Source organism: Schistocerca nitens, chromosome 2, assembly GCF_023898315.1.
Source record: "Schistocerca nitens isolate TAMUIC-IGC-003100 chromosome 2, iqSchNite1.1, whole genome shotgun sequence".
NCBI classification, from domain to species: domain Eukaryota; kingdom Metazoa; phylum Arthropoda; class Insecta; order Orthoptera; family Acrididae; genus Schistocerca; species Schistocerca nitens.
The window spans coordinates 836,480,362-836,506,314 of NC_064615.1; positions in this window are offsets into that span (position 1 = coordinate 836,480,362).

Consider the following 25,953-nt stretch of genomic DNA (forward strand, 5'->3'; position numbering starts at 1 on the left):
ACTTCCGGAAACAGTCTTTCTACGCCTCTTGCTGCATCGCGTGAAGCGCCGTCTGCCAATTTTCTTTTCTCTCATCTACCGTTACAAATTATTTCCTTTCAACAGGGTTTTCAACTTTAGATATAAAAAAAGGCCACAGGGGCCAGGTCTGTAGAGTACGGAGGATGAGGTAGCACAATGATTTCATTTCTTTGTGCAGTAGTCACCCACCAACAGAGTTGAATGTGCAGGTGCGTTATCGCGATGCAAGAGCCATGAATTGTCTCGCCACATTTCAGGCCGTTTCCGTCTCACATTTTCTCGCAGGCGTCGTAACACGTCCCGATATTACCTTCGATCAACAGTTTGTCCCTATGGCACGAATGCATGATGATCTAGTCCTTCAAGGTCAAAGAAAACTATCAGTACGGCTTCGACATTTGACTCGACCTGCCGAGCATTTTTTAGTCTTGGAGAACCTTTCCCGACCCATTGTGAAGATTTGAACCTTTTTCTTAACATTATAACCATAGACCCACGTCTCATCACCAGTTATGATTCTCTTAAGGAACATTTTATTCTCGAATGAAGTTTTCAAAAAAATGTTCAAATGTGTGTGAAATCTAATGGGATTTAACTGGTAAGGTCATCAGTCCCTAAGCTTACACACTACTTAACCTAAATTATACTAAAGACCAACACACACACCCATGCCCGAGGGAGGACTCGAAACACCGCCAGGACCAGCCGCACAGTCCATGACTGCCACGCCCCTAGACCGCTCGGCTAATCCCGCGCAGGAAATGAAGTTTTCACTCTGCAGCGGAGTGTGCGCTGATATGAAACTTCCTGGTAGATTAAAAATGTATGCCGGACCGACACTTGAACTCGGGTCCTTTGCCTTTCGCGGGTAAATGCTCTATCAAATGCTCTATCATACATTTTTAATCTACCAGGAAGTTTCATCTTATTCTCATTTGCGAGATCCAAAAGCACAGATTGCGAGACGAAGGTCTTTCTGGCCTTGACTCTTGAGCCATGGGACGAACTTGGCGGAGACACGATGCATTCCATGATCCTGTGTCAGGATTTCACGATATGATCCAACTGAGATGTTAAATTCTTCTGCAATCTCTAAGGCAGTCAGTCTTCGACTGGCACGCACAATTTCGTTGACGTTCCTGATATGAGAGTCGTTGGTAGACGTCGAAGGATGTCCAGAACAAGGGACATCTTTAACTTCCGCCCGACCTTTTTTTAAACCGTGTGAACCATTCGTAACAACTAGTACGGATTAAGTACTAACCACCGAGGCTTCGTGCATCATTTGGCGTGTCTTTGTAAAGGTTTTCTTGAGTTCCACGTAAAATTTAGTGCAGACGATTTGCTCTCTAACTCTGTCATCTCGAAATTCGCGAACTGTGCGACACAACGCTCTACTCATTACAGTTCTGAACAATAACTAACAGACATACAACAATGATACTTCTGGCAGTTACACATTAAAACCAGGCGTATTCAGGGATGCCAATCGCTATTCGCTTCAACATATCATTGTCGCGAAATTACGAGGGCGCAAGATCAGGCGAATAAAGTGGGCGCGGAATGGCTTCCTAACTCAACTCCTGTATTGTGTGATATTAGGAACAACTCCACTAACAGTTGACAAAATTGTTGTTTATTAAAACATAATAGGTTTCACGGCTTAAAGCCGCATCTTTAGGTGCAATAACGTTAAAATATCGAAGGCGTACCCTTCGCTCCTACTCAAAATTTACTGTTCTCTGAATAACAAATTTTGAGTAGGACCGATAGGTATGCTTTAAGCCGTGAAACCAGCTGTGTTTCAGTAAACTGCAACTTTACCAGCTGCTGGCGGAGTTCTTCCTAATGTCACGCCTTTCTACAGCTGCGGTTTCCGGAATATAAAATAGTACAGTGTTTTTCGTTAGTCTAGAAGAAAGCTGACGGACAGTGTCGTGGAGTAGCATCACGCGTGTTCCTGGTCGTTACTCTTGGATGACGACTTAGTTGTTGACAATAAATGTCAGCAGTGGTGATTGCACTTCGGTGAAGCAGTTCGTAGTTCCATCGCATGCATAACATTACCTTTTGTTGGCGGCCGCAGGAATTTGTACGGGAAGTTTTTGGACTCAGTCATTCCTTTCTTTTCCTTATATTAGCGTAAAGACGCTATTTCTCGTCATCAGTAACGATACGGAATAGGAATGGTAGGTGTTGTTCACGAGCCAATTGATGACGACCATGCAGAGATGCACACATGGCCACCCGATGTGTTCTGTGATGTTGGCTTAGTGTGTGTCAAATCCATGCACCCGATTTTTGAACCTCTCCCACTGCGTGCAAATGTCGCACGATGATGGAACGATCACAGTTCATCACATTTGCCAGTTCTCAAGTAAACTGACGTGGATCATTGTAGATTAATACCTTAAAACGATTTTCGTGAAACCCTGAAGGTCTTCCAGAACGTGGAGACTGACTAATGTAAAAAAAAAAAAATCTTGCTTAAAACGAGGAAACTATTTTCTTGCCGTGCTCTGTCCAATGGCATCATCGCATCTGGCTGCCTCTGCTGCTCTCACCCCTCTATTGATCTGAAACAGAAGAATACATCGGATATTTTCCGACTTCTCCACTTCACACTCCATTTTCTAGCGTCCATAGCCCCACTCACAGTCTCCAAATGATAAAACGACAATATGTAAACTCAAATGGTAACAGTGGAAGACAAATAAAAAATTTGAGTTTAAATAAACACATAGCAGAAAGAATACCAACATCCAAGACAAAAACGCTACGAACTTACGCACCAACGCAATATTTACAGAAAACACGCAGACTGCAGCTGAATAAAGCTTTGTCTGCTCAAACTGTGTTTAACGCTGTATCGATAAGAGATCACAAATATTTTCTTTTTTAAGTTCATATAAAATTACACTGAAGGATCACAACTGTTTTCCTTTAATTTTCCATGAATTCCATTGCGATGATGTTCTGGCAGAACTAGGGGGGGTATTATCCACAGCGGTTTGCTGCAAATGGTATTTTACAGTCCCAACACATGTCTACCAGATAGCTTATTAACATTATGCTTAACTTTATTTTCACAGGAAATCGCTTCCAAAGTAAATGAAGAAGGAATTAACGAGAATGTTATATTTCTCATCCATCAAATTCTGGGCACGGAGCTATGAAAATTTCCACGCCTCCACTAATGTTTCTGTGGCTAAAATATAAGTGCAATAGAAGGACATTGCACTGTTGAATGCCCGAAATTTAATGGCTAAAATGAATCACGTTTCTCAAAAAATTTCAACTGAATTGTAAATTTTTAGCCACGATGGAATTTTCGAGCCATTTGTTTAAGACTGTATCACATGCGGATCTTTAATTTAGTGCCACAGCACTCCCCTCTACCTTGATTTCTTGCTAGGTTTGTATTTGTCCATCATGATACGAAAACAGTCCCTGATTGTTTCACAATTCTTGTATTTTGTCTGTCATGATCTGACAACACTTACCATTTTTATCACAATGTATTTTCGCTAAGAGAACATCCGTTATGACATTATCAGCAAATATTACAGTGTTTTCATATATTATGACTGGGAAGTACATCGTCTGTACCAGAATACAGCAATACAAAACTAGTCGAAATAACAAGAATATATAAAAAAAACATTATAACATATTAAAATACCTATACGAAGTTAATTAAAGAGATCGAGAACGAATAAACTCTCCAGAATGGGTCTTTCACTCTGCAGCGGAGTGTGTGCTTATTTGAAATTTCATGGCAGGTTGAAACTGCGAGACGGACCAGAGCTGGAATTTGGGACCTTTGCTTTTCGAGGGCAAGTGCTCTGCCGACTGAACTACCCAGGCACGACTCGCAACTCGTCCGCAGAGCTTCACTTCAGTCAGTACTTCATTTCCTGTCTTCAAAACTTCACAAAACTTCTTCTGTATACTTTGTGGGACTGGCACGTCTGGAAGAAAGGATATTGCAGAATAATTGTTTAGCCGCTGCCCAAAAGACTGTTTCCAGCAATAAATTTCACTCTTTAGCGGAGTATGAGCTGATACACTATGTGATGAAAAGTATCCGGACAGATGGTTAAAAATTGCTTACAAATTCGTGGCGCCCACCATCGGTAATGCTGGAGTTCAATATGGTCCTGGTCCACCCTTAGCCTTGATGACAACTTCCACTTTCGCAGGCATACGTTCAATCAGGTGCTGGAAGGTTTCTTGGGGAATGACAGCCTATTCTTCACGGAGTGCTTCATTGAGGAGAGGTACCGATGTCGGTCGGTGAGGCTTGGCACGAAGTCGGCGTTCAAAAACATCCCAAAGGTGTTCTGTAGGATTTAGGTGAGGACTGTGCACGCCATTCCATTACAGGGATGTTGTTGTCGTGTAACCACTCCGCCACAGGCCGTGCATTATGAACAGATGCTCGATCGTGTTGAAAGATGCAATTGCCATCCCAAAATTTGCTCTTCAACAGTGGGAAGCAAGAAGGTGCTTAAACATCAATGTAGGTCTGTGCTGTGATAGTGCCACGCAAAACAACAAGGGTTGCAAGCCCCCTCCATGAAAAACGCGACCCCACCATAACACCACTGCCTCCGCATTTTACTGTTGGCACTACACACGCTGGCAGATAACGTTCACCGGGCATTCGCCATACCCACATCCTGCCATCGGATCGCCACATTGTGCACCGTGATTCGTCACTCCACACAAAGTTTTCCCGTTGTTCAATGTATACGCTCCTTTCAATAAGCGAGGCATTTACCGGCGTGATGAGAAGCCGCTCGACTATGAAATGCAAGTTTTCTCACCTCCCGTCTATCATAATACTTGCAGTGGATCCAGTGTGATGGTCAGGATAGATGTCTGTCTATTACACATTACGATCCTCTTCAACTGTCGGCGATCTCTGTCAGTCAACAGACGAAGTCGGCCTGTACGCTTTTGTACTGTATGTGTCCGTTCACGTTTCCACTTCACTATCACATGGGAAACAGTGGACCTAGGGATGTTTGGGAGTGTGGAAAACTCGCGTACAGACGTATGATACAGGTGACACCCAGTTACCTGACCACGTTCGAAGTCCGTGAGTCCCACGGAGCGCCCAATCTGCTCCCTCACGATGTCTAATTATTACTGAGGTCGCTGATATGGAGTACCTGGCAATAGGTGGCAACACAATGCACCTAATATGAACAACGTATGTTTTTGGGGGTGTCCGGATACTTTTGATCTCATAATGTATGACAGTTACTGGCCCATCAAAGCTGTGTACTGGACCGAAATTCGGACTTGAAACCTTTGCAGCAAGGGCTCTGAGTTCGAGGTCCGGTCCGGCACTTAATCTGCCAGGACGTTTCAGCTTGATATATCGGATAAATTCTACTGTGTGAAGCTGTAGATCCGTAGACAACAAAAATTTAGCCCGCAGAATAGAACTTCAAATTCAGGATTTTTTATTTCACATTCATAATTTTGATTAAAAATACACGTACATTTAACAGAAATTGGTCTTTAAGTAGCATTCCAAAAACACTTTGATTAATTTTGGAAAGGCGAGCAATTTTGGTGACTCGAAAGGATTGACTACTGGCAAGACATACGGTTAACAAAAAACAAAGCACTGGTTTTGCGAAATAAAAGTTTTCAAAACAGCCGACGCCTGTGGCGACGGAGTTGATCGGTAACGCGGACAGAATGGGGAACAGATGGGTGTTGGATGGCGCTTTCTGGCACCAGCTATCTCCGCCGCATTGCAGCTGTCGCCGCCGGGGATCGGCGCCCGTAAATCTTTCCACGCTTCTCATATCGACGCTGCGACTAATTCATATTCGGGTCAGCCAGCTACCGCGTCCTAGATGCGTTTCCAACTTCACTTTCCAACCTGTCTCCAAGCATACGGACCAGCCACGTGCTGCACCTGGTTCCTATCCGAAGGGTTTCGGACACCCAAGCGTGAGTTTCATATAATCTTTTTGATAAACATTTCCTGCACTTCCTGCACAAGTAAACAATCATCGCGCTATAATACATCTGACTAAAGCTGAACTGAAAACTAATAAGGAAGACGGCTCTAACATACATTAAAAATCGCACAATAGACTACTAACGGGCCAAATATTACATCGCTGCACCACACTCGACTTTTGCAAAGCCTTAATCCGACCTCTTCTCTCTCATACCAAAGTCACCTGTATTTCTCACCCCCAATAATTTACCATTCCTTCCAGTTCTCGAACGCCATTCACTCCGCTTTATTCTCCGTATTCGAGCAGATGTCAGCACTCGCATACTGTATGAACTTATTTACTTTCCCACTCTCCTCTCCCACGTTTAAAATTTTCAGATATCCCACTCTCCTCTCCCACGTTTCAAATTTTCAGATATCCTACCCTTTCGCAAACTTACACCAGCCTCCACATTATTTCATCCCTGATTGTTAACCTTCGTACTCTGCCACACTTTTACCGACACATTATTCCAACTCACCCATACTCTACATCATATCTCGATTAAACTTTAACAATCTGCTCATTTCTGATCACGAAACACAACACTAAGAATATATTTCTTTCCCTATCTGCTTTGTTAATCCTCCCCAATATTTTTTCTGTTTCCTAATAACTTGGTTCCGGGTCCTCTTATCCCATCTCTTCTAACCCACGAATTTCTCAAAGAAACTCTCCCACGAACCCCTTCTCTCATACTGTTCACTTCATACAACATTTTGCAATCCAGTCGCGCAAAGTTTTCTGTTTTTATTATAAAAACTATCATCAATCGTTATATTTTAAAAGACGAAGATCTTTTATGTAACATAAAAAAAATCTAGAGATATGAAGTCTTTATCGCCTTCTTAGCATGTACGAGGGCTATTCGGCAAGAAAGATCTGATCGGTCGCGAAATGGAAATCACTGTCAAAATCAAAAATGCTTTACTTGTGTTTTGTCGACAAGAGAGCCGACACAGTGTGTTTGAGGGGGCCGAGATGCACGCTATAAGCGCACGAAGGATGGCGTGAGGTCTGAAACAGGATACGTCATGAATGCTATAAAGAAAAGTACGTAGCCTCTTGAATACTTTAATCCATCCTTGTGGTACATCGCTCTTGACTATACAAGTGAGACTCTTTAGATACAAGCTATGTAAGGCTAATGGCGCCTTGCTAGGTCGTAGCCATGGACTTAGCTGAAGGCTATACTAACTGTCTCTCGGCAAATGAGAGAAAGGCTTCGTCAGTGTAGTCGCTAGCAAAGTCGTCGTACAACTGGGGCGAGTGCTAGTCCGTCTCTCGAGACCTGCCGTGTGGTGGCGCTCGGTCTGCGATCACTGCCAGTGGCGACACGCGGGTCCGACATGTACTAATGGACCGCGGCCGATTTAAAGCTACCACCTAGCAAGTGTGGTGTCTGGCGGTGACACCACAACTTGCACCAGTTGTCTACAGTATCCAGTTACTTCTGTACATAATCGCGGCACAGACTGAGACATTTGTCGTAGTGTTGTACCAACTTTCCAATACCCTCGTCATAGACGGCAGCCGCCAGTGCATTCCACTAATTCTCTACCTTGGTCAGTCGCTCGTTGTCCGTGCCAAAATGTTGTCTCCGTAGCCAACGGTTCATCTAAGCAAAGATGAAACTCAAGGGGAGCCAGTTAAAGGCTGTATTGTGGGTGATCAAACACTTCTCACCGAAAACGCCGCAGGAGCATCTTCACTGCTCCTAAGAGTGCGGCCAAGAACTGACAGGTACAGTACGTTATATGGGCTGCATGACATCTGGTAAAATTTCTTACCAGGCCCTCATACTCGGCGGGAGACACTATTTCCTAGGCATCTTTATGTTGCCGCTGTACGCTAATAACTGAAAAGAGCGACGTGACGCGATCGACGATCATAAAAGAGACACTACCCAACACATTTGTGTGAAACTTCGTCGGATTTTCAATGTGATAACCATTTCGCGCCCATTCAGGTATTTATAATCTTTTATTTAACGTGTAACTCTAAAACCGTCTTTATCTTTACTGCTTTTAAAGACGTACACTTTTATGACAGTTGTATCATTTTCATTTTTTTGAAGTGTGCTTGTATATTTTATAAATGACTTCGGCTGAAAAACAGAAATATGTCATAGCAAGTTTATCCTTGTGAGGACAAGTAAATTAAATCTAATTAATCGAAAAGGGTAATATCATCATCTTGTAAGACTGATTATCGATCCAGACGTCGCTACCTTGTAAACATGGCTTGACGAATAGAATACTTGTGTAACAGTTTCTACTGACCATCTGGTTAGCAACTTCACACACTAGTGGTTAGATGCATGTTCTCAAAACAATTGCTGCCAGATGATAGACTATAGTCGTAACGTATTTCAATTCTGATGTCACACAGCCACTAAAATGTTTGTGGTCTACAATGGCACCGATTTGGGTAACATCGCCGCCACCGCTGCCACTATGGGCAGCTTACTCTGACGAACCTAAACTTTGTGATCTATCGCTTAATAGCGTGTTGCTCCACCTTTGCAATGCAATACAGCAGCGATTCTGTGCGTCAAGGTTTCGGAAAGTCCTTGATAGGTTACTGGAGGTAGGTGGCATCGATAACACAGTTCCAGTAAATTACGGGCTGGGATACTTGGGCACGAAGCAGATGACAAATAGCGGCCTATAATTCTTTTGTATTCAGACCAGACGAATTTGATTGTGATACCGTCATTGTCAGTTCACTGTCATACCTCTCAAGCCACTGTACTACGATTCTGCCCTTGTCACTGGGAGAGTTATCCTGCTGAAATATGCAATAGCTGTCAGGGAACTCAGCAAGCATGAAGTGATACAGGTGGTCCGCAATAAACTTAATATAATGCACAGTTGTCGTGGTACCTTCACCTACTGCCAAAGGTACCATGGAAGCCCCAATAATGTTAGCCATAGTATAATACTGCCCCACTGGCCTGCATCCGTGTCATGCTGCATATTTCGAGCAGCTGTTGGCCTGGATCTACATCTGCATCTACATGGATACTCTGCAAATCACATTTAAGTGCCTGGCAGAGGGTTCATAGAAACCACGTTCACAATTCTCTATTATTCCAATCTCGTATAGCGCGCGGAAAGAACGAACACCTATATCTTTCCGTACGAGTTCTGATTTCCCTTATTTTATCGTGGTGATCGTTTCTCCTACGTAGGTCGGTGTCAACAAAATATTTTCACATTCGGAGAAGAAAGTTGGTGATTGGAATTTGGTGCGAAGATTCCGTCTCATGAAAAACGTCTTTCCTTTAATGATGTCCAGCCCAAATCCTGTATCATTTCAGTGATACTCTCTCCCATATTTCGCGATAATACAAAACGTTCTGCACTTCTTTGAACTTTTTCGATATACTCCGTCAGTCCTATCTGGTAAGCATCCCACACCGAGCAGCAGTTTGTCCATTCGTCTGTAAAGAATTCGCGTTAGTATTTTGCAGCCGTGACTTATTAAACTGATAGTTCGGCAATTTTCACATCTGTCAACACCTGCTTTCTTTGGGATTGGAATTATTATATTCTTCTTGAAGTCTGAGGGTATTTCGCCTGTCTCATACATCTTGCTCACCAGATGGTAGCGTTTTGTCAGGACTGGCTCTCCCAAGGCCGTCAGTAGTTCTAATGGAATGTTGTCTACTCCCGGGGCCTTGTTTCGACTTAGGTCTTTCAGTGCTCTGTCAAACTCTTCACGCAGTATCATATCTCCCATTTCATCTTCATCTACATCCTCTTCCCTTTCCATAATATTGTCCTCAAGTACATCGACCTTGTATAGACCCTCTATATACTCCTTCCACCTTTCTGCTTTCCCTTCTTTGCTTAGAACTGGGTTTCCATCTGAGCTCTTAATATTCATAGAAGTCGTTCTCTTTTATCCAAAGGTCTCTTTAATTTTCCTGCAGGCAGTATCTATCTTACCCCTAGTGAGATAAGCCTCTACATCCTTACATTTATCCCCTAGCCATCCCTGCTTAGCCATTTTGCACTTCCTGTCTATCTCATTTTTGAGACTTTTGTATTCCTTTTTGCCTGCTTCATTTACTGCATTTTTATATTTTCTCCTTTCATGAATTAAATTCAATATTTCTTCTGTTACCCAAGGATTTCTACTAGCCCTCGTCTTTCTACCTACTTGATACTCTGCTGCCTTCACTACTTCATCCCTCAAAGCTACCCATTCTTCTTCTACTGTATTTCTTTCCCCCATTCCTGCCATTTGTTCCCTTACGCTCTCCCTGAAACTCTCTACAACCTCTGGTTTAGTCAGTTTATCGATAAGGTGGTAAGATACGTAAAACAATTTCTGGGAGTGTACGTTACTAGAAGAGCCAACTATTACGTTACTTCCTTGTACGTACGAGAGGCGTTCAATAAGTAACGCAACCCATTTGTTTCGATCAGTTTCGGTTGAAAAATGCGGAATTTGTTGTGGGACATCGTGGAATATTCCCGCTTCAGCCGCTATAGTTTCATGAAGTTTCGATGGGTGGCGTCTACATACGGAGCCATCAAAATGGCGCCTGTGCGTTCCAAGCAAAGAGCTGTCACGGACTTTCTTTTGGCGAAGAAACACAGTCTCGGAGATATTCATAGGTAATTGCAGACTGGAGACCTGGTGGTGAAGAAAAACACCGTGAATCGGTGGGAGAGGCGTCTGTCACCATCACAACAACGGCTCGCATACCTGTCCAGTCTGCCGAGTGCCGGCCGGGCGCACACAGCTGTGACTTCTACATTGGCGGAACGTGCGGACACCCTCATTCAAGGTGATCGACTGATGACAATCAAGCACTTCATTGCTTGATGGACGTCTCTGTTGGCAGTGCTCACAAAACCTCATTGGACTGTTCTTCTTCCAACCTACAGCACCGGTCTCGCACTTTCCTACTTCCATCTGTTTAGCCCAAAGAAGGATGCGTTCTGTGGGATTCAATACGTGGATAATGGGGAGGATATTGACGCAGCAAGAATTTGCCTATGACGTCGACCAGTAGAGTAGTACTATGCTGGCACAAAGCCCTGTTAGTAAGGTGGCGTAAGGCTGTAGCATTGAACGGAGATTATGTTGAAAAGTGGGGTTTTATAGCAAAAGGAGTGTGGGAATAATATGATGTACTGGAATCCTGAATATAACAAAACTAATTTCGTAAAAAGTGTGTTGCATTACTTATTGAACGCCCTTCGTATATCTCGCTAAAATTAGAGAGATTATAGGTTACACAGACGTTTACCAACAACCGTTTTTCCCTGAAACCATTTGCGAGTGGAGCAGGGGAGTGACGTGGGGAGGAGAGAGGGGGCGGAATTGATGGCGGTACATAATGCACTCTCCATCACAAACCACACGGTGGACTCTGGAGAACAGATGTGGATGCTGGTTGAACAGGGGTTTTGTAGACAACTCTTTCGCGCTTTAAACACACATTGTTAGAAATGTAATTGAGGTGTTTGTCCCCTTTGCTGCTAGATTTGTGTGGTTGCACGATGTAAAAGGGCTTTCCATACATTCTATTGTTAAAATTCAAAAATCCAGAAAAGCATTTCTGGGTAGTTATGAATGAGGACGAAAATCTAACAACAGGGAGACACGCATAAGACGGTTAGAAACCTTTAAAGTCTTACAGAAGATTTTTGGTCAGAAAGACTGAGCAACAAAAGAAGCCTTACATTGTGTAAACGACAGAAACTTAGTCCTTCAACGAGATAAAGAGCTTAATACTTTCTATGTTATTGGCAAAGAGCATCTACGAGCAGGTTATTTTTGACAATAACATTTATTTTAATTGCTCAGAACTCAATTGAAGCAATAAAAAGAATAACTGAATAGGCACTAGCTATAAGTGAGTCAGGGAACTGATGATGTAGGATGTAGGACCTATGTTGATATGGAGATATGGTGAGAACTACAGGTATGGAGACCTCCCGCATCAAGAAAATCTTACGTTCGATGATTGAAAAAACAGCAAAACTATATTTACATGAATCAGAAACAAAAAGTCTTTAGAGTGTAGTTTTCACCTTTTAGGCACTTGTTCGGCCGTACGATAACGATACCCGTGTTCCCAAACGAAGGAAAATTACATTTTAACGCCCTGTCGGAGACCAAGTCTTCACAGCTGCCTCCATAGATTGAATTGGGGAAGGTGAGGAACGAAATCGGCCGTACCATTTGCGAAGGAAACATCTCGGCATTTGCCTTCAGTGGTTTAAGGGAACCATGGAAAACACAAATCTGAATTGTCGAACGGAGCCTTGAGCCACTGTGATACTGAATGCGATTGTGTTGCATAAGACCACCTCGTAGTACGTGGGAACTACTGAACGAAGTGGCACCCTGTAAATACAGACAAAAAACAAATGCATGGTAAAACATCTTTTCGTACGGTGATTTATGGCCAGTGGGGATTAATTTGAAGCAGAAGCAAGGTATTTTGTATTTAATTTCATAGAATCCATTGTTTCAAGATGTAGTTCATGGAATATTCAAGCGACAGCCAGGAAAATAATTGGCCAACGAAGGAACCATGATTAAGGCTTCAAGAGTTAATGCTGATCTGTGAGTAAAAAGCAATTGTACTTTGTTTCGGTATTTGGTTCTTATGCTCGTTCCATGCAACTACGTCTTGAGGTGTGTGGTGAAACGTACTTTATGCACCACAATCTCTTCCTTCCTCTACAGTTTCAGTCGCGAATGGAGTGTGAAAACGATTGTAGCGAAGCTTCCACGTAAAGTCGAATCTCTCTAAAGGTTCACTCCTCAAAGAATTTTAACAATAAACTACACCGTGACGCACAACACTTCTCTTGTAAAGCCTGTCATTTCAGTTAGAGGACGCTTTCACGCTTTGTAAATGAACTTCTGACGAAAAACGCTGTTCCATGTTTCATCTATTAATCCTAACTGGTATCGATGTGAGACTACCGTTGTCTTTGGTCAAGTTTTGTTGCATGTAAACATCTCTTATTAAGAAGTTCTCTTTGAGTGCTACGTAAACATGCAATTTAAGTGATACATCGCAATAACGATCACGTCCAACCGCCTTCCTCTCATCCTGTAATGTTACTTGATCAATTCCGTTGCCTGTGGCTATGTTGTGTGTTTTTACATTTCGTACTTTGAAGCATTATGATTAGATTTATGGTATTATTTAGTTGTAGGTTATGGAAATACAGTTTTAGAGAGGCGTCACACCATAGTTCTGATTGGTAAATGCAACAGCCGTGCTAGAAAACTGTTTTTGTGCTTAGTTTCGAATAGGCCTAAAATATTTACAGTAAAAAGTAATATTAACCGGTCAGTATCATCGATTATATTTTTGTAGTGTAGACAATGATACCTGTCTTCTCCCCGCTAAAATGGTGCTCGGTGAGGTAACGCATTTCTGAACTTGTAGAAAAGTCATGTCCCGTCAATTTATTCCAAGAAGCACAAACAGCATAGCCTCGGACCGAAATGGCAACATGTTTTTACAGAAATTTTAGACGTGGAAATACTATTGTAACACTTGACATAACCACTGTACGTATGTGCATGCGTTCGTGTGTGTGTGTGTGTGTTTGTGTGTGGTGTGTGTGAGTGCGTGCGTGTGTTGCTGACGCTTTATTTGATAAGCTGTGGAAATATCATTTACATTTTAGACATTGAATTAAAATTTTTGATACTTGACAAGTGTTATGGAACAATTTACACCTGGAAGTATTTCATTTGTCCATCCATTATGCCTTACACCAAGTGTAGGCCTAAAAATGGAGTATCATCTACCTACATAGGACGTAAATTTTTTTTAGATACATGTATTTTACAACTATTTAGACATGGGAATGGCAGTGAGACGATTACTTTGCATGCGTGGTTGAGTGAGTGTGTGTGTGTGTGTGTGTGTGTGTGTGTGTGTGAGTGTGTTCGTATGTGTCTATTGGTGTCTGTCTGTGTGTGTGTGTGTGTGTGTAAATAACTTTGTGTCTTAAGGTATAAACATCCATTTTTTTGTGTTTCTGGCATATTTTTGCAGACATTATAGACATTGAATTGATACTGTGACACATGACAGAATATAGAACAATTTTGATTCATAAAACATTTACACTGAATGTCCATTAGCCTTACATTAAATATAGGCTTAAAAATGTAAATGTGAACTACCTATTTAGGAAGTTACTTTTTAGCCACATATATTCTGCAACAATTAAACAAATGTGGAAATAGCACAGGGGAACAACATTTGAGAGTCTGTGTTTTAGGCCCCAATCTTGATGGGTATGAGTGTGTGTGTGTGTGTGTGTGTGTGTGTGTGTGTGTGTGTGTGTGTGTGTGCGCATTGAAATAACATTGTTACACTTGACATAAACATAATTTTTTGTGTTCTCGATACATTTCAGAAGGTATTTTAGATGTGAAAAGAAGACTGTGATAGTTGACAAGCATCTTAAAACAATTTAAATGGGAAAATATTTAATCCGAACGTCCATTGTGCCTTATAGCAAGTATGGTACAGAGATCGAACTATGGATGTTCACAAGCGCTACTTAACCTGGAAGTTCATAGCATAAGCATTGTTTGCATGTCTGTGTGTGTGTGTGTGTGTGTGTGTGTGTGTGTGTGTGTGTGTGTGTGTGTGTGTGTGCGTGTGCGTGTGTGTGCGTGTGCGTGTGCGTGTGTGTGCGTGTGCGTGTGTGTGCGTGTGCGTGTGCGTGTATGTATTGCTAATGCGTTTTAGGCATGGAAATACTGTTACTTAGTGTACAGTCGTGGTCATACACTCACTTAAGATATGCTAGAAATTTCTCTCTTTGAAGAATTTAACGAATCGTATAAAATCTTGCTGAAAAAGGGTGAGTTTCCACTTCAGTGTTAGTAGCATCGTGCACGGATAGACCCCAGATAGCAGGACGGCGCACACAGAGAGAGCCACCCCAGGCAAATCACGCGCCCGGAATGCCTCACTTTGCTGCCGCTCGCCTCGACGATCAGAGTGGGAGAGCCGCCTTTGTCGGGTTCGGAACGTACTTGATGCGTACCTTAACAGTGGAGCTCAGGTGGAACATGTGGATTAGTGCGAAACCGTTCAGGTAAATTCTGTTTTCAGTCTAAAAAGCACGCTCCGCTTATCCTTTACGACTGTAATCGGTGGACACAATTATGGTTACAGGCCTAACAGAATATCAACAGAACGAGTGTCTGCATTCTGGTCTAGCTGCATTTTCCATTAGTTCAGTATAAACGCTTGTCTGTCCACGGTGCAGGCAACTTTTCAGTTATTAGTCGTGTCTCACAACTGGAAACAAATTCGGGTGCTGTAGGCTGATAATTGTTAAAAGGATATTTACACAGAAAATAGGTCAACATGTGGCTGCCTAAAATATCAACCATGATGACGGTTGTTTTTCGCATGAGCCAGATGCCTTCCTTGATACAGGTGTCTAGTGCTGCTTTCTTCTGAACATTTGGCACCACTTGTGTTTTTATCATCTCGAAAATGAGCGTCACTACACCATTCTAAAAGTGTCTCGCATTTACACGTCTTCCGTTTGCCTCCCCATTTCCTCCATATCTTTCGTGTTCATTTTCTACGTTATTCCTCTACTTGGCTGCGACTAAAAGATGTCGATGTGTCTATCTTGAATCATCATTCTCATGCGGCCATTGTTTGAGTATTGAGTAAGAAACGTTCTTCTGTTTTAGAATGTATTTCTTGTTTCGGTTTTTATGTATATCCCGTCCTTATAAATTGGACCAAGTGTACTGTTTAAGGTCCTTCTCAGTCTTCTTTATAATGCCGCTAGGAAATGTCTCTCATAGAGAATAAGGTGCACTGATGCTTCTATACATCCTGGTTTCATGATAATGCTGTAATTTGAATTTGGTGTTTATGTAAACGCATTTTTTATTGCAAAGGTTTCAAGTGAGGTGGAAAGATATGCCCATTTTCCGGCTCTTGCTCTCTGTGCTTATCTATCTGTTCCACTGGCAATAATCCATTTTCCCAGATATTTATAGCTGTTCACGCGTTTTATTCTTCTGTTTCTCGTTTTTAACTGGGATATTTTGGCCTTGTCATTGAAATTACTTCTGTGTTCTCAAAACGTATTTGCAAGCCAATTTGCTCTGTTACTAGTGTTTCAAAATCTTCTGTCATTATGGCTAAATCATCCGAAAAAACTAAACAACGTCGACGCTATTCTTTTTGATCACAATCCTTCAAGGTTTTAATTCCATATGCAATTGTTTTATTTTTTCCAATACGCATCTGATTAAGAATTGTGAGAGTCCATCTTTCTTTAGATTCCTACTGTAATTTTAAAGGATTTAGAGAAATGTCCAAAGTTTAATTCGGACACTGTGCATGTTGAGTAGCATATAATGGCAGATTGAGTGACGCACATTTTTAAAATGTAACACAAAGGTAGAGCAGAACTTTCAAGAAACATTACGGTCTCGTAGAGGAAGAAAGTATATGGTCATGGGTCCAGAAATGCTTCATTTCCATGTTTGATCACTTTGAGCACCTACCGGTACTTTGAAACGAATCGTCATCTGTAACCAGCAGACGTGCATTAATATGAGAGTTAACAAACTGTTGAACGAACAATTCGCAGAAGGAAAATCAGCTGTTGGTAGTGCCTGCAGACGATGTGCACGGCACGAATACACCATGTTCTCATGTGGCACACTGCAGTCAGTCAACGTTACTCTTCGCAGGTAATTGTCCTCCACTGACACTAGGTTTGTCTTCAACTGCAGCAGAAGTTCTTCCTCTGTCTGAGGTGTACTGGTCCTTCTAGGTCTCCCCCAGTCGCGAGTAGTAAGCTTAAACTTCCTACACTTCCTTAGACAACTACTTTAAATGATCAGTTACTTCGTCCGCTCCGGTAGCTGAGTGATCAGCGCGACGGCCAAGGGGCCTGGGTGCGACTCCCGGCTGGGTTGGAGATTTTCTCCGCTCAGGGGCTGGGTGTTGTGTTGTCATAATCATCATCATCTCATCCTCATCGACACGCAAGTCGCCGAAGTGACGTCAACTCAAAAGACTTGCACCAGGCGAACGGTCTACCCGACGGGCGGCCCTAACAACACGACATTTCATTTCATCAGTTACTTTAAATTATCAATTACTTTAAATATCCTCCAGATACAAACGTTGAGGACCACGGCCACCGCCAATCCGTACAGAAGATGCGCCTCTGCCAACTCCACATCTGAGTAAACTTCCACTGCACTGCACAGCAAATCAAGTCCGTGATGAACACTAAATAGTTGATGCTTCGTTCTTCATACTTCTAGAGCAACGAAATTAGTCGCATATCAACATAAGCAATAAAATAAGTCACATGTCAATATTTTAATTGCTTAGGCTTCCGCGGCCAGAGCCAGTCGACATAAAAGGTTTCTTGGTATGGTACCGCGTCATAATGTATAAAACTACTGCTGCTGGAGAAAAACCAACAGCAGTAGTTTTATACATTATGACGCGGTTCTATACCCAGAAAACTTTTATGTCGAATGTCAATATTTCTTTCGCTCAGTTAGGACAACAAACTCCAGTGGTAAAAACAAGAATTACAACTTAATGTACATACAAACCGAACATAAGCAACATAATATTCTGAACATTTCAAGTAAGAAAACGTTTCATGTAATGCTGCTACGCACTGTATCTGTGGGTTTCTGATGATTAATGTGATTTGGAAAACAAGAGGAAAATGAGCTTTAACACTGAACTAAAGCGTTTCCAGATCCATTTCCATATAACACATTTTATCTTCCCGTGTGTGAGGAGCGTTTCCTGAAAATTTGGCAATACGTTTTTGTTACACTCAGTAGACACGTGTGTGTGCTGGAAAGTAATACCTCAGAATTTTTTATGTGACAGCTCTTAAACCTTTTTAAATAAAATAACTTTCTTAGCATTCGTCATCTGTATTTCTCGACATAGTCGCCCTGGCGACGAACACATTTCTGCTAGTGTGTTGATACCGTCACTGTAGACTGTTTGTCTTTGCTGATGCAGGCACAACCTCAGTCCTGCTTCCACCGCATCAACACTATGAAGGTGAAGTCCTCGAAGGAATTCTTTGAGTTTTGGAAACAGATGAAAATCGAGTGGGACTAAGTGGGGAATGTACGGAGGACGACAGTAAGGAGGATGGCAGAGAAACAAAGGCGTCGGATTGTTGCAGATGTCGCAGCGCTCGTATGTTGTCTGGCATTGTTTTGCTGAAGAAGAGTGTGGTCTGTGTGTGGACTAACTCTTCGAGTTGTGCCTTCACTTCTCTGGGGGACTACTGCGCGCGGTTTCTCACGTACCGACGTAGTTACATTACACAAAATACTGCCATGTTACATTAGATTATTCGGAGACCTTTAGTGGCTGTGGGTTGCGACTTGGGCCAGAGAAACGGAAGTCGACAGTGTAATATAAATACCATGTAATACCTTAACCGAAATTGAGAACATATTTCAAAAATTCGGAGGTATTACTTTTCATCACGTTCTTCCTCCCTGCACATAATATCTTACTAGCGTTTACAGATTCATTTTTTGTTCTAAAATTGACCAGTGTTTCCGGAGTCCTCCTTCATATTATCCCATTTTATGGCCAATCACTTGCGTAATCGTTTTAAGATGGACAGTGACAGCATTTCGTTTGTTAGTGAGACTAATGAGTTGCCACGATAGTTACGTGGCTCTGTAGTTGGGTTGTTTGGTGGAAGAGACAAACAGCGAGGTCATCGGTCTCATCGGATTAGGGAAGGATGGGGAAGGAAGTCGGCCGTGCCCTTTCAAAGGAACCATCCCTGCATTTGCCTGAAGTGATTTAGGGAAATCACGGATAACCTAAATCAGGATGGCCGGACGCGGGTTTGAACCGTCGTCCTTCCGAATATGAGTACAGTGTGCTAACCACTGCGCCACCTCGCTCGGTGGCTCTGTAGTATTTCCATTGTTATGGACCTTTGGGATGAGTCAAGTCTAACGTCCAGCTGTCTTGTAGCGCTTCTCTCCACTATACATGTAGTTTTGCTTTTATATAAAACATCAGTTGTTTCTTCAGAAGCAACTTCGATAATTCCATTACTATGGTGTCTTCCCCAGTAGTCTTATTTTTTGTTCTGTGGACATTGTGTGCCACCTCATAATACTCCGGAGATTGTACCGCTTGAGCTAGTGGTTTTTTAGTTCTCATTAGGTTAAACGGTTTTTCGGAACTTAAAACCTCCTTGAAGTATTTGGCAACGATTTCACTGTTTTCTTCGTTTGATGACGCTAAGGTTGCATCTTTCGTTTGAAAAGAGAGAGTAGGTACTTATATGAACTTCCCTGTTTGCATAAACATATACTCTATGTTTCATATGTATTGTGAGCCTGAAAAAAAGAAAATGAAACACTCAGAAAGGAAGATATGAGAACAGTTTGTGACTTCAGTTCACCGAGATATTTTAACCTGTGCCATTCAGACTACAAATTAGGAACTCGTCAAAATTTAGTCGTGGATTCATATTTCACTGACACATTTAATTCCAGCTCATTGAAGCGATTGGAAATGGAAATGAGCGTTTGGCGTCATTGGCCGGGAGGCAGGTCGGGCCGTCTTGGTGCAGGTCTTATTACATTCGACGCCACATTGGGCGAACTGCGTGCCAGATAGGGCTGAAAAGATGATGAAGACAGCACAACACCCAGTCCCTGAGCGGAGAAAATGCCAGATCCAGCCGGGAATCGAACTCGGTCCCGTAGGTCGGCAATCCGTCCCGCTGATCACTCATATCGGGGCGGACATTCAAGTGATTATCAATATTTAGAAACGGTATTCTAGCAGTACAGATATTGATATACTGCAAGTATCTATGGTACCTTTGTATTATTTGGAATAAATGTATTTGTTAGCTGTGTGCATCATAACATTCCACAAATATTTACTTTACAAGAACGTATATATAGCACGTGGTTATATTAAGTTAAATAGAAAAACATTGTGTTGTGTTTTACGCATTGCTACGAACTTATGCTTTAGCAGGTGCAGATGGATAAAAAGGTATTTATTTTCAAGGTCGGATTGGATCTCTAGGTCGTTTTGAAATGATCAATACTTATCGCAAAAGAAGTCGTGATGAAATAAATAATTATTCACGTTATGGTCTAAGGCGCCGAAATCGGTCTTGGAAAGCAATCTGGTTTTACGAAACTGGAGCTGCTATTTCTTCATACTAATTGCTCAGATGTTCAGATATTCAGATGTGTGTGAAATCGTATGGGACTTAACTGCTAAGGTCATCAGTCCCGAAGCCTACACACTACTTAACCTAAATTATCCTAAGGACAAACACACACACCCATGCCCGAGGGAGGACTCGAACCTCCGCCGGGATCAGACACACAGATACTAATAGCAATGTTCGCAGATGTCATACATCTAAGAAGAACAAGAGTTTGTTGTATAAAACAATATTTAAATTGTTGATATTGTCCTTCAATGGTAGTGAGTTCTGATAACACTTTTCCAAAAGGTTTAAGAAAACTGTCATTTTGCAGCTGTTAGTTGTTTGCAAATGGTGTGATGTAGAGATTTTCCTTCTGAATAAATGTTTTTGTTCTTTTAGTACGCCATTTCTCTCTAGTTTTCGTGTGGAGCAGAGTACTTGTATGGTCAGTGTAATTATGTTACCGACACTGGATTTTTCCTCCTACCAGATAACAGCTTTACTTTTGTTGCTTCTCCTTAATGTATGTAACTGACTTTTAAATCGTTATTAAAATTTCTGACATAATGCCATAGTGGTAGAATACTTTCCCGAAACTCCGTAAATCCCACCCATCGGAACCCTTAAGTTTGGAATTTGGCTCAAATGTCCGTACAACCTTCCTCCATCCTCCATAATGGTGCAAAAGCATTGTGCTCTACCTTTTCACCCTCGGACTCGACGAGGCTTCAAACAACAAGATGTCGACACTTGCGAAAAACAGGCTACCGCTCAGAAGTTCACGTGACGTATAGGGGGCGTTAATGTCATTACATTGGTGCAACATTTCACCACAATTCTGCTCACTGCCACCGTTGACTTGTCACACGATGAAAAGGTCGTCTATTTGCCCCCTTACCTACATTTCATCCCTTCTTTTGGTGCCTCGGCGATAGAGGTCAGCCGGCCGGTGTGGCCGTGCGGTTCTAGGCGCTTCAGTCTGGAACCGCGCGACCACTACGGTCGCAGTTTCGAATCCTGCCTCGGGCATGGATGTGTGTGATGTCCTTAGGTTAGTTAGGTTTAAGTAGTTCTAAGTTCTAGGGGACTGATAACCACAGATGTTAAGTCCCACAGTGCTCGGAGCCATTTGAATTTGATAGAGGTCAAAACCTAGCGTTGAAATAACGAGGTTTCCTCATCGGAGGCCGAGAGCAGCATTCGACGCACAACGCCGCTCAGAATCGCACGAAAAGGCCGGAGGGGGTAGCGTAGAGAGCGTCAATGAAACCGTCCCTTTTCCTGGGGAGGAAATTGATTCCCACACATTTTGCGGTCAAAAGCGACAATTTGTAGGGTGATGAGCGACCTTTAACGTTGCTGACACCCTCGGGCGTTTCAACACTTCTCTAAGGAAATTATGGTGCTGCACACATTCATCGAACGTGATCGCAATTGTCTGGAGCTCAGTGCCACCGCAATTTTCGCTCTCTTGTACTGGTTAGTATCACTAGGGACTGTTCAAAACCTTTCGACGAAATCTGAACGCGATTCGAAGCAGAAATAGGTGCTTATGCTTTTTCAGCGCTCCTAATTTGTATCCTCCTGTGGCGTGATTACAAGGAGACGTGAAACTGACACACTCTTGAATGAATCGGCAAAGTGTCCATCTAAGACCTCTCAGGTCGGCAAAACTCTTGGTAGCACCCGTCCACCTTCATATACCTGCGCAGACCGTTTGCTACTTCGACACTCCCCGATTCCCGATAGTCAATTATCAGTTGCAATGGTAGCAATCTGACGGCGAAAGAGCAGCAGCGAAACCTACCTGCACGCGCCTGCTACGCGTCACATCAACTTCTGAGCTGTGGCACTTTTTTTCGTATGTGCCCACACTTTCTGACTGAAACGTTGTCGAGCCCAAGCGTGGCGCTTTTGCACCAGTACAGAAGAAGTTTTATTAAATTTGAGCCAAATTTCAACGTCGCAGTGGGTCGCATTTGCGGGATTTCAAATAAGTAATCCTGTAATTCTATTGTGCTGGTTATTTTGACAACGCATTTTAAATTTAATAAGTAATTAAATACGTAAATTAATACGTGTTTCGTTTTTACATGCTGACGAATTTATATAACGCACATCCTGAAGAGTATGAACGTGTATGATGCCTTATAATGATGAACCTCGCCAAGAGAAACTAGTAATGACATTAAATACTTTACTTAAAATTGATGGGTGTATTTAGTGTAGGCACAGTGTTAGTGCAACATTTCTACAGTATAAATATTTTCGTTTGTTTTGTTATACATTTCACACACATCGACACTTTGAACCTCACTATTGAAATGAAACGCTTCTGTTGGTAATTAACCCACGATGTAGTTTAATTTATATTAGTCGTTTTTAAATGCGTTACGCCTTTTTTCCCCGGGCACAATGCTCACTCGACATAAATAGCTATTAGTGTCTGATTTCTTTAGACACGCTAACAACCTTTGCGCGACAACTACGATGCTTCGAGAAGTGACAGCTCAACTACTCTCTCTTCAATGCGACAACCAAGAGTCTTATATCTTGTGGCCAACAAGTCAGATTTGTTGATTTGTTTTCTTCTCATGCAGGAGGTATTGTCGATGTTTACCATTCTAGAAGATTCGATGTCGATAACTACCAACGGCTAAGATTTGTTTGTGCAAATGAGCATTAAAACGTATAAAAAGTATTCCAGGCAAGACAGTTCTCGTGGGCATATGTTCGTGAAGGGTACTGGATAATCGGTCAGTTGACGCATTTATAATCTCCGCTTTCACGTAGTTGTGGACTCGGCAACTTACACTTTTCTTTCTCGTCATTGGTCTTCTGCCTGAGCTGATGCGATCCGCCACGACTCTCCTACGCCAACAGTAGCACACCGAATGTTTTCGACTCTTTGTTGCGTATATTATAGCCAGCAACCTGACGATTCCTTAAGGAATCGAAAGCCTATGTACAGTGTCACAATTGTTGAACTGTATGAAATGAAGCCGACATAAAGTTCTGAACGGTTTGCCTTAGGACGTTCAAACTGCACAGCTGGCGGTGGGGCATGAAGGGAATTAGTATGCGCATGCATGGTTTGGTATAGAGACGAAGTGCACTTTCATTTGGATGGGTTCGTAAATAAGCAAAATTGACGCGTTTGGGGGACTGAGAAACCGCATTTCGAGATAGAGAACTCTCTTGTCCCTCAACGGGTGACTGTGATGTGTGTAATTTCCGGTCACGGAATAATCGGTACGATATTCTTTGATGGCACAGTGACTACCGAACTATGAAGGTTTTGGAAGATGATTTCATCCCCATTATCCAAAGTAAAACTGATTTCGACAATATGCGGTTCATGCAAGACGGAGCTCAACGCCATCGAAGCAGAAGAGTGATGTCCTGGATGAACATTCTGGCTCTGGGGTACCCACAGGCCATTCGCGTGGGCCTCGATTGGAACGCCATTTCTCCGGATCTGAGCACACGCCACTGCTTTTTGTGGGGCCATATTAAAGACAAGGTGTACGCAATAACCCGAAAACCATTGCTCAGTTGAAACCAGCCATTCAGGTCATCGACCGCATCGATGTTCCGACACTTCAGCCGGTCATGCAGAATTTCGTCTGCATCACATCGTCGCCAATGATGGCAGGCATATCGAACGTCATAACTTAAATCAGAATATCTGTAGTGACGTTTACATGTTGAATAAAGTGTGTGCACGCCGTAATTAGTTAATAATTTACGTTTTCTTGCACATAGTTCAATAATTGTCACCCTGTAGGAAGCTGCTTCAAACGGCTTATTACTTTACAAATGAGTTAAGGTGTTAAATATTTTATGTTAAGCGTGTAGGCAAGAAAAAAATTTGGAAAAGTTTTCAACTTATACTCAAAGTTTGTTGGAAGTCGTCCTCTCATCATGAAACACTGGATCAATATAATCTGGGTAATTTGCGCTTCATTTTAAGCAGAAGTAAATGTTTCACGAAGCTTAATGTTTATGAAGTCATATCTCCGGATCTACGCGCTATACAATGACATAATTTTGCACGTGCATTCAGTGGTATACATAGACACTGTCGCAAAGTGTGTTGGAATAAGGTCATCAGTAACGAAGTTGTAATTTAAAACATCATGTCAAATGCTGAAGTTTTACTGCATGAACAGCGAAAATATAGAAAACGACAAACTTTTCCTTTCAGCAGTTAGTGTGGTTGTCAGGAAGGAAAGTTCCGTTATGGTTTTCAATTATGTGTGAAGTTTGTTGGAAGTCCCTAAGTGTTCTCACCCTCAAATACTTGACGAATAACGTCCGAGTATTAGCGAGTCGTCAGTTGTACTGCCCCAAGACAAACACACAGTTTCCAACACACAGTTTATAACTGTAAAACTTATTTTATGATGTTAAACTTTAGACATAAAATTAGACCTCCTAGCGCATAGATTATAAAAGCTTTTTAAATTTTCAAATTCAGTCAGTAATTATACTAAATATTGAAAGTCAGATTTTTGTTGCTCCTGCTCATTAAATAGGTATCCTGCAACTGACATCGGGTTCCTGGTTCTAGGACAGCAGCTTAGTAACACAGATCTCCGCCTTGCACTGCAGCTCTCGTCCTCTGCTCCTCTTGTTAATACCATGCAAGTCTCTTCCTCGTGTATTATCATCCTATTCGTTCTTCTAGTCAGCAACCCCTTCTTCTAGTCAGCAATTTACACACAGCCCTTTCCTCGGCGACTATGTGAGGACTTCTTCATTTTTTACCTTATCAATTAATTCTTAGTATCCTTCTACAACAACAGATCTGAAATGTTTCGAATATCTTATTTTACTTTTCCCTCACACTTCAAGATGCAGTCCATAAAATGCTGTTTTCCAGACGTACGGCAGCCAGAAATTACTTCCTCAAATTAAGGTCTGCGTCTGAAACCATTAGACCTCTTTTAGCGAGCAATGTCCTCTTTGGCTGAGCTAGTCGATTTTTTATTCGAGATAGCGGAATTCCTTCAGCAGCTAATCTGATCGCTGATATACATTAATTCAGAATTTTTAATCCCACTCTTTATAAATTCTTTTATTTCCACCATTACAACCTTAGATGTACCGATTGACGAGTAGGGGAGAATGACTACGCGCTTGCCTTCAGTCATTTTTAACCTGATCACTTTTCCCTTGATCTTCTTTCTTAGTGTTTAGTGCTGGTTATTGTTCTTATTGAATATAACTCGTGTTTCAAATGGTTCAAATGGCTCTGAGCACTATGGGGCTTAACTGCTGAGGTCATCAGTCCCCTAGAACTTAGAACTACTTAAACCTAACTAACCTAAGGACATCACACACATCCATGCCCGAGGCAGGATTCGAACATGCGACCGTAGCGGTCGCGCGGTTCCAGACTGTAGCGCCTAGAACCGCTCGGCCACTTCGGTCGGCTACTCGTGTTTCCTTGTAGCTTATACACATTACTTAATTTCAAAAAACTTGCAGCATGTTGCGTTGTTAATGCTTTTTACGTGCCGGAAAATCCTAGGATTCACCAGACGATGGTGTATTTCAATTCCGCCCTCCCAACTGTGCCTTCCACAGAATGTTATAGAAGCTCGGCGCTTGTGCGACCACAAGGAAATTCGGCGTACTACTTGTATAATATTCCCATCTTCGTACCG